Below are 11,264 nucleotides of genomic sequence, written 5' to 3'. Positions count from 1 at the left end.
GTCAGCTCTGATGAGATCAGTCAGAACGGGTGATCGCTTGACATTGTACCTCTGGTTGGCGCCTCACAGGAACAGTGCACCACAGCTAACCTTAGCACCAACCTTAGAATCAGTTCATCAGTGTAGATCTCCAACTCCGAGTTCAACTGGCATACAATTATAGGGAGATGTTTCTGAAAGTATCTGTGAAGCTTGATGTACTGGGTTACCATAACAGTATGTCCTATGGCAGTCTAAGCTCACTAATATCTCAGTATAGCTTTATTTATCACATGTACATGAAAACATCAAAGCATAGAGTGAAATGCATTGCTTGCATCAAGTTAAATCAGTGAGGAATTGTGTGGGCAGCCCACAAGTGTCACCGCACTCCTGGTGCCAAAATAGCATGTCCACAGCTCACAACCCCCAACCATACATCTGTGGGATGTGGGAGGAAACTGGAGTACCCAGGGAAACTCATGCAGTCATGGGGAGAGTTTACAAATCCTTACATGATTTTGTTTTCTTTTAACCTGAGCGTTGTGTGACACGGGAGGTTTTCATTTAATTGTGGCATCATGTGGGTACAAGTACCCTATTTCCTGATACCCAAAGGCAGGCATTGTTCAGTTCTACCGAACCCCGGACACCTCCCTATCTCTGTTCATCAACTGAGAATTCTTCAAGAGGCCTCCTCAACTTTATCACTTTCCAATGTGTTGTGTTTTCTTTACGCCTGCAAGGAGGCAAAGCAGGAGGCCTATGACTGCGTATAATGGGCACGTGTTCAGAGATCTTTGCAGAAAATATCTCTCTGAAGACCTATTCTCAATCTTCCCATGCCTGGCTTTAAAAGCGTGACCATTGCTTGTGAATTACTCACTTTTGACAGTTAGAGATAGAAAGATTGAGAGCAGGAAATCCATTCAAGATTTTGGAGGTCTGTTCAGCAAAGGTCCCTGAACACATGTCATTATACTCACTTACATGTCCTTTTCTATTCTTCCGTGAAGGTGAGAACACCACAGAATATGAGAGAGAGAGAGAGGAGAGAGAGAGAGAGAGAGAGAGAGAGAGAGAGAGAGAGAGAGAGAGAGAGAGAGAGAGAGAGAGAGAGAGAGAGAGAGAGAGAGAGAGAGAGAGAGAGAGAGAGAGAGGGGGGGGGGAGGGGGGAGAGAGAGGGAGAGAGAGGGAGGGAGAGAGAGAGAGAGAGAGGAAACCAATGCTGACCTCCCAATAAACCTTCCTTTGACAAACAGAGATGGAGCAATGCTGGAGATTTGCAGAGTCAGAAACCCTCTCTCAGAGTGGGTTGGTCTGTACCCAGATCCAATCTTTATAGCCATGAATAATAATCAATGCAGAAATGTGTAAGGTACTGCTTCTTTAAGGGTTCCAGATTTTAAGAATGGCAGAGATTCTCTTGGTAACAAAATGGATAAAGTACAAAATAAAATTGGGTTGTGTGTTCTCATCTAATGCCCCAAATCAAAGTAGAAATATCCAAGATGCCAAATGTACAAAAAGCATGCTATTGACATACCATAGCATTGGCACTCATGAGAAAGTCAATGAGATCCCACAACCTTTTTATGAAATGAAAAACGTTTAACTCTGCCACTTCACTCAACAGACTCGTGTTTTTATTAACGGATAACATGACAGAACTGGATAAGTAATCAGCATTTTATGTGCTGGGCATATACGTACATCTAGGATAGCAAAATGTTTCTCAAACCTTGGCTGAAATGTTAAATTGTTACTCATATTTTCAATGTTGTATTATTTCTGAGATGAACAAATATTGCGTATAATATTTTCACATGATAATTCATTCAAATAACTAGCTTTAAAGTAGTTTGCAAGTAGAAAGATTTTTTAAAGACCCAAATGTGAAATGCGGATATAATTACCTGAATGCATATTTGGCTGTGAGGAATTTGCAAAAACATGCAGAAGAAATATACAATCTTTCAATATTTGGCATCAAAATGGACCGTGTGGCCAGGAAAAGTATATCTGGGAGTATCATATAGCTGTTAACAGACTTTCATACAGTGAGGCATTGTACAAAGAGCTATGGCAACTCTGACTAAAAGAACTCTATTCAGATTGAATGGGGAACGTAGAGATTCAGAGCATTTGAAAGCTAGTTAATTCATTGTTAATTCAGACTTAGTCTTCAAATTACGCTTAAAAGAACTGAATTTTAAATATTACCTCAACACCTGTTAATAAATATATTTACTTCATAATTTATAAAATTGAATGATTTTGTTCATGACTTTTCTGTTAAAAACTCTAAATCATATACTGATTTTCAGGGCAGTAAAAAGTGCAATGAGTTAATGGTCAAGGCACAAAACAATCTGAATTTATAATTGCATTGTTTGGTGATATCAAATGTACCACTTTGTATCATGATCATTCTGAATGCAGTGGGAACGTGATTCTGAACATCTCCTGAGCACAGAGCATCGACCTCATCAAAACCTCCTGTCATGTAACTTATAACCTCAGAGATAATGTATAATTATTGATATCTATGGCAAATAAAAGCAGCTTGTCAGCTTATAGACAACAACAAAATAAGCAAGGCTGACCCCACACAAAAAGCAAGGAGTTATGGTCTAAGAGGTAGCACAGCGGTGAAAGGGATGTTTGGAGGATATCACAGAGTGAACATTCCTCTCCAGCTTCACTCCTGATCTGAATACTTACAGTAAGTTGAATTATGGATGGGAGTGCACTGCAAGCCAGGCATTGCTCTGTTAGAGAACAAACAAGGCCAGTCCTTCATTTTCACTTTATGTATTACTGATGTATTGATTTCACATTACTATTGGGTCTTTGAAAGGTGAGATAACTGAGTCCCTGCAAAAATCAAAAGAACTGTGTTGCTTTCATTAATCTATATATGGGGCTATAGCTTCTCTTGTCAACCAGAGGCCAAACACGAGGAAATCTGCAGATACTGGAAATTCAAGCAACACACACAAAATGCTGGTGGAATGCAGCAGACCAGGCAGCATCTATAGGGAGAAGCACTGTCGATGTTTCGGGCCGAGACCCTTCGTCAGGACTAACTGAAAGGAAAGATGGTAAGAGATTCGAAAGTAGGAGGGGGAGGGGAAAATGTGGAATGATAGGAGAAGACCGGAGGGGGTGGGATGAAGCTGAGAGCCAAAAAGGTGATTGCAAAAGGGATACAGAGCTGGAGAAGGGAAAGGATCATGGGACAGGAGGCCTAGGGAGAAAGAAAAAGGGAGGGGAGCACCAGAGGGAGATGGAGAACAGGCAGAGTGATGGGCAGAGAGATAGAAAAAAACAAACAACTAAATATGTCAGGGATGGGGTAAGAAGAGGAGGAGGGGCATTAACGGAAGTTAGAGAAGTCAATGTTCATGTCATCAGGTTGGAGGCTACCCAGCCGGTACATAAGGTGTTGTTCCACCAACCTGAGTGTGGCTTCATCTTGACAGTAGAGGAGGCCATGGATAGAGATATCAGAATGGGAATGGGATGTGGAATTAAAATGTGTGGCTACTGGGAGATCCTGCTTTCTCTGGTGGACTGAGCGTAGGTGTACAGCGAGACGGTCTCCCAGTCTGCTTCGGGTCTCACCAATATATAAAACACCACACCGGAAGCACCGGACGCAGTATACCACACCAACCAACTCACCGGTGATGTGTTGCCTCACCTGGAAGGACTGTCTGGGGCCCTGAATGGTGGTGAGGGAGGAAGTGTAAGGGCAGGTATAGCACTTGTTCTGCTTACAAGGATAAGTGTCAGGAGGGAGATCGGTGGGAAGGGATGGGGGATGAATGGACAAGGGAGTCGCGTAGGGAGCAATCCCTGCGAAAAGCAGAAAGAGGGGGGGAAGGAAAGATGTGCTTGGTAGTGGGATCCCGTTGGAGGTGGTGGAAGTTATGGAGAATTATACGTTGGACCCGGAGGCTGGTGGGGTGGTAGGTGAGGACAAGGGGAACCCTATCCCAAGTTGGGACCAGAGACCATCTCAGTTTAAAATGAGAATTCTCTAGTAGATTAATATGACATAGATAAAACCATTTTCATTAAAGGCCATGTGTGTGAAAGAAGGGGCAGATATTATTTTATTATATTTATTTATAGATGCAGCATGATACAGATTTTTCTGGCTCAACTTAGCAGCCCACCTATTTAAGCCTAGCCTAATCACAGGGCAGGTTATAATGACTAATTACCCTCCTAACTGGTGCATCTTTTTCATATAGTCATGGAAAAGTACAGCACAGAAACTAGCCCCTTGCCCATCTAGCCCATGCTGAAACATTTAAACTGCCTCCTTCCATCCACTTGTACCAGCGCCATAGCCATCCGTACCCCTACCAGCCATATACCTATCCACAGAAGTTTCCCCTCATGTTCCCCTTAAACTTCTCACCTTTCACCCTTAACCCATGATCTCTGGTTGTAGTTGCACCCAACATTAGTAGTAAAACCTGCTTGCATTTACACTATCTATACCCCTCATAATTTTGTATACCTCTATCAAATCTCCTCTCCATCTTTTATGTTCTAAAGAATGAAGTCCTAACCTATTCAATCTTTCCTTAGAACCCAGGTCTTCCAGACCTGGCAACATCTTTGTAAATTTTCTCTGTACTCTTTCAACCTTATTTAGATGTTTTAAGTAGATAGGTGACCAAAACTGCCCACAGTTCTCCAAGTTAGGCCTCACCTATCTCTTATACAACTTCAACATAACATCCCATCTTCTAAACTCAACTTCTTCCCTCACCACTATCCCAGGCCCCAGACAGTCCTTTCAGGTGAGGCACCACTTCACCTGCGAGTCAACTGGGGTGATATACTGTATCTGGTGCTCCCGATGTGGCCATTTATACATTGGGGAGACCCGCCGCAGACTGGGAGACCGTTTCACCGAACACCGGCGCTTGGTCCTCCAGCAGTGGCGGGATCTCCCTGTGGCCACACACTTCAATTCCACAGACCACTCCCACTCCGACATGTCTGTCCATGGCCTCCTCTACTGTCAAGATGAGGCCACATGCAGGTCGATGGAGCAAAACCTTGTCTCCCGCCTAGGTAGCCTCCTTCCTGCCGGCATGAACATTCAACTCACAGACCTCTGTTGATACCCCTGCCCCCCCCCCTTACCCCATCCCTATCTATAATTTTAGTCTGGTTCTCTTTCTCTCTCTTTTCCCCCCTCACTATAATCTCCCCCCAGCCCTACCTTTCTTTCCCTTTTATTTCCCATAATTCTCCACCTTCCCCCTAACCCATTTCCCTCCAGCCTATCACTTCCCAGCTCTCTACTTCATCCCTCACCCCACTTCTTATCCCCCCTCGACCATCCCATGTTACTTCACTCCTGATGAAGGGTTTCGGCCCAAAACATCATCACTACCTCCTCCCATAGATGCTGTCTGGCCTGCTGAGTTCTGCCAGCATTTTGTGTTTTTATTTATTTCCAGCATCTGCAGATTCACTCGTGTTGCTTCTAAACTCAACACTCTGATTTATGAACGCCAATGTATCAAAAGCTTTCTTTATGACTCTATATAACTGTGGCACCACTTTTAATGAGTTATGGACCTGCATTCCAGATTCCTTTGTTCTACCACACTCCTCAGTGTCCTACCGTTCACTATGAAAGGCCTACCTTGGTTGTCCTACCTTAGTGCAACACCTTGCACTTGTCTGCAGTAAATTCCATCTTCCATTTCTCAGCCCATTTTTCCAGTTGGTCCGCATCCCTCTGCAAGCTCAGGTAGTCTTCTTCGCTGTCCACTACACCCCCAATCTTGCTGATCCAGTTAACCACGATATCATCCAGATATAGATGACAAACGACAAAGGACCCAGCACTGATCCCTGCAGCACACCACTAGTCACAGGCCTCCAGGCATCTATCTACTACCATTCTCTGGCTTCTCCTCAAAACCAACGTCTAATCCAATTTAATTTTTCATCTTGAATGTCAAGTGACTAAACTTTCTTGACCAACCTCCCATGCGGGACCTTGTCAAATGCTTTATTAAAGTCCATATAGACATCATCCACTGCCTAGTCTTTATCAACTTTCCTTGTAACCTCCTCAAAAAACTCTGTAAGATTGCTAAGACACAACCTACAATGCACAAAGCCATGCTGACTATCACTTTTGAAGGTCTCCCACTTACCAATTGCACCCTTACCAGAAAACATCCTCTCCCAGTGCACACTTGCCAGATATTTTCTGATACCATCAAAATTGCCCTTTCTCCAATTTAGAAACTCAACCCAAGGACCAGACCTATCTTTTTGCATATTTGTTTTGAAACTAACAGCATTGTGATCACTAGATGCAAAGTGTTCACCTACACAAACTTTCATCACCTGCCCTGTTTCATTCCCTCATAGCATATCATTCTCTCATTGGGGCTTCCACATACTGATTCAGAAAACTTTCCAGAACACATTTGACAAACTCTATCCCATCCAATCCTTTTACACTATGGGAATCCCAGTCAATATGTGGAATGCTAGAATCACCTGCTATAACAACCTTATGTTTCTTGCAATAGTCTGCAATCACTCTCCAAATTTGTATCTCTAAATCTCGCAGACTGATGAGTCCCATTAATGTGGTCGCACCTTTCTTATACCACAGTTCCACCCATAATACCCCAGTGGATGAGTTCTCCAGTCTGTCCTGACTGAGCACTGCCATGACATTTTCCCTGACTATTAACACCACCCCTCCTCCTTTAAGCCTTCTCACTCTGTCACGTCTAAGACAATGGAAGCCCAGAAAATTGAGCTGCCAGTCCTGCCCCTCCTTCAACCAAGTCTCACTAATGACCACAACGTCATAATTCGAGGTGTTGATCCATGCCCTGAGCTCATCTGTCTTTCCTATAATAGTTGTTGCATGGAAATATACACAGCTCAGGACATTAATCACACCATACTGAACCTTTTGATTCCTGACTTTGTCTGAGGTTTAAACAACATCTGTCCCCACAACCTCTCCACTAACTATTCTGGTACTCTGGTTCCCATCCCCCTGGAACTGTAGTTTAAACCACCCCGTGCAGCACTTGTAAACCATCCCACTAAGATATTAGACAACACGCACAAAAAAAAAATGCTGGCGGAAAGCAGCAGGCCAGGCAGCGTCTATAGGAAGAAGCACAGTCGACGTTTCGGGTCAAGATCGTTCGCCAGTCCTGACGAAGGGTCTCGGCCCAAAACGTCAACTGTGCTTCTACCTATAGATGCTGCCTGGCCTGCTGCGTTCCACCAGCATTGTTTTTGTGTGTGTGTTGCTTGAATTTCCAGCATCTGCAGATTTCCTCGAGTTTGCATCACTAAGATACCAGTCACTTTCCAGTTCAGATGTAAACAGTCTCTTCCCCTTCCCTGGAAGAAAGCCCAATGATCAAAAATTCTGATCCCCTCCCTCTTACAGCAATTCCTTAACCACGTGTTAAACTGTATAATCTTCCTCTTTCTGGCCTCACTGGCATGTGGCACAGGTAGCAATCTTGAGATCACTAACTTTAACACCACCTAACTCCCTGAACTCACCTTGCAGAACCTTGTCACTCTTCCTACCCATGTCATTAGTACCTACTTAGACCGTTGACCTCTGGCTGTTCACCCTCCCAATTAAGAATGCTGATGACTTTATTCGAGATGTCCTGGACCCTGGTACCCGGGAAGCAACTTACCATCCATTAATCTCGTTCTCATCCACAGAACCTCCTTTTTGTTCCCCTAACTAATAAATCCCCTGAGTCTTGCCTCTCTTCCCCCCTTCCCTCCTGAGTCACAGAGCCAGGGCCAGTGACAGAGACCTGACTACTGTGACTTTCCTCTTCTCGGTTATCCCCTCAACAGTATCCTAAGTTGTATACATATTGTTGAGGAGGAAGGCCACAAGTGTACTCTGCACTGGCTGTTTAACACTTCTCCCCTTCCTGACTCTCTCCTAGTTTCCTGCGTCCTGCATCTTGGGTGTAACTACCTCTCTCTATCACCCCCTCAAGCCTCCCGAATGATCCAGAGTTCACCCAGTTCCAGCTCCAACTCCTTAATGTGAAGTGTTGGAAGCTGCAGCTGGATGCACTTCTCACAGGTGTTAGGGACAATGGAGGTCTCCCTACCTTCCCACATCCTGCAAGAGAAACATTCAACTATCCTGCCTGGCATCCCTACTGTTGTAACTGAGCAAATATAAAGAAAGAAGAACAATAAATAAACTGGGGAAAAAAACCTACCTACAGCTTTTCACTACTTCTCACTCAAGCCTCTCCTCACTGAAGCCTCGTAGAGCCAAAGCCTCTGAATCCCCACTCTAACACTGTCAACGTCAACAATGGCCGCTCTGCTTATCCCAACCTTACTTTAATTTGTTGTCAATCAATCCCGATTGCTAATTGGCCACTGCTGAAAACACCAAATTTCTGCAAGTCAATGACTTCTGTACTCAGAATCAGAATCAGGTTTATTATCACCGGCATGTGACGGGAAATTTGTTAACTTAGCAGCAGCAGTTCAATGCAATACATAATCTAGCAGAGAAAAAAATAATAAATTAAATTACAAATAATAATAATAATAAATGAACAAGTAAATCAATTACATATATTGAATAGATGTTTAAAAATGTGCAAAAACAGAAATACAGTATATTAAAATAAAGTGAGGTAGTATCCAAAGATTCAACATCCATTTAGGAATCAGATGACAGAGGGGAAGAAGCTGTTCCTGAATCACTGAGTGTGTGCCTTCAGGCTTCTGTATCTCCTACCTGATGGTAACAGTGGGAAAAGTGTATGCCTTGGGTGCTGGAGGTCCTTAATAATGGATGCTGCTTTTCTAAGACACTGCTCCCTGAAGATGTCCTGGGTGCTTTGTAGGCTAGTGCCCAAGATGGAACTGAATATACTTATAACCTTCTGCAGCTTTTTTTGGTCCTGTGCAGTAGCCCCTCCATACCAGACAATGATGCAGCCTGTCAGAATGCTCTCCACAGTACAAATATAGGAGTTTTTGATTGTATTTGTTGACATGCCAAATCTTCAAACTCCTTATAAAGTATAGCCACTCTCTTGCCTTCTTTATAACTACATCAATATATTGGGGCCAGGATAGATCCTCAGAAATCTTGACATCCAGGAACTTAAAGCTGCTCACTCTCTCCACTTCTGATCCATCTATGAGGATTGGTATGTGCTCCTTTGTCTTACCCTTCCTGAAGTCCACAATCAGCTCTTTCGTCCTACTGATGTTGAGTGCCAGTTTGTTGCTGCAGCACCATTCCACTAGTTGGCATATCTCACTCCTGTACACCCTCTCGTCACCACCTGAGATTCTACCAACAATGGTTGTATCACCAGCAAACTTACAGATGGTATTTGAGCTATGCCTAGCCACACAGTCACGTGTATACAGAGAGTAGAGCAGTGAGCTAAGTACACACCCCTGAGGTGTGCCAGTGTTGATCGTCAGTGAGGAGGATATGTTATCGCCAATCGGCACAGATTGTGGTCTTCCAGTTAGGAAGTCAAGGATCCAATTGCAGAGGGAGGTACAGAGGCCCAGGTTCTGTAACTTCTCAATCAGGATTGTGGGAATGATGGTATTAATTGCTGAGCTATAGTCGATGAACAGCATCCTGACATAGGTGATTGTGCTGTCCAGGTGGTCTAAAGTCACGTGGAGAGCCATTGAGATTGCATCTGCCATTGACCTATTGTGACGATAGGCAAACTGCAAATCTGCAAGCCAAAGTGAGCTACGTCTTCTCATGCTTTGGACTGCTGATTGCCACTGCTTAAAAACTATGGGAACTGTGTACTATGGCCAGAGGAAACCCACGTACTCGTGGAAAGTACATACAAACTTCTTGCAGAGGACGCCAGAATTGAACTCCAAACTCCAATGCCCTGAGCTGATCATGGTCTTTGGGTCAATTAGGATACACCAGCATTTCAGCCAATTAATTACTTAAATGTTCCGATTCTAACTGATTGGTAAAATGCATGTTTTGATCCATGTAGTAGTTTCAGGAAAAGTAGATTAAAGATATTTATTTTCAGCCCTAGTTTCAGTGTGGAATGCAGTAACTGTCTACTTTGTAACCTCAAAGATTAAATAAACACATCGCCAGTCCCAACAGCAGCCAGCAGCCAGCTTTTCTCCAGAAATTTTTTAGTTGGCCACCACTCGTCTTTGGGAGACTCTGACCTTCATATTGCCAAAGGACACTGCAGACCTCTGTGAAAAAAAATTCACTGAAGACAGAATAAACATTATGCTAATTTATAAGTCAGCATGGTAAGCCAGTACTGTGAGGTTAGCCACTGAAAAATCTCTTCCTCTGCAAAATTTTCGCTTCCTTAGTATTCCCGTGTTGTACGTCTGTAATAGCAGTTAATAAAGTAATTAGAGAAGATATTAAATAGCCAGGTTTTCATATGATTGATGCAGCAGATCAAATATTTTCAAATGCTAACAGGTATGATGTGGTCTGTTTGTATGATTATGCTTCTAAAAAGTACCCTGGGATTTGCAACAACATTAAATTTGGAATATGGATGTAAGTTGTTAGGTTAGAAGAATCAGAATGGAGTTTAATATCAGGGGCAAATATTGTGAAATTTGTTATTTTGCATCTGCAGAACACTATTATATATAATAAAAATTATAAATTACAAGAACTATGTATGAAAATTAAATTAAATAAGTAGTGCAAAAAGAGAAGAAAAAATAGTGATCTTGTGTTCATGGATTAATTGTACATTCAGAAATTTGATGGCAAAGGAGAAGAAGCTATTCCTGAAATATTGAGTGTGTTTCTTCAGGCTCCTGTACCTCCCCCTTGATGAAAAGAGGGTGATGGGGGTCCTTAATGATGGATGCTGCCTTTTTGAGGCATCGCCATTTGAAGGTGACCTTGATATTGGGGAGGCTAATACCTATGATTTAGCTGGCTGAGTTTACAACTTTCTGCAGCTTTTCCTGATCCTGTGCAGTGGCCCCTCCATACCAGATGATGATGATGATGCAACCAGTTAGAATGCTCTCCACGTTACATCTGTAGAAATTTGCAAGTGTATTGGGTGACATACCAACAGTCTCCTCAAACACCTAACAAAATATAGCTGCTGTTGTGCCTTCTTTGTAATTGCATCAATATGCTGGACTGAGGATAAATCTTCAGAGATGTTGACATCCAGGAACTTGAAACTGCTCACTTTTTCCACTGCTGACTCCTTGAT

The sequence above is a fragment of the Hemitrygon akajei genome, chromosome 3 (assembly GCF_048418815.1).
Source record: "Hemitrygon akajei chromosome 3, sHemAka1.3, whole genome shotgun sequence".
NCBI lineage: Eukaryota > Metazoa > Chordata > Chondrichthyes > Myliobatiformes > Dasyatidae > Hemitrygon > Hemitrygon akajei.
This window is presented reverse-complemented; position numbering follows the sequence as displayed.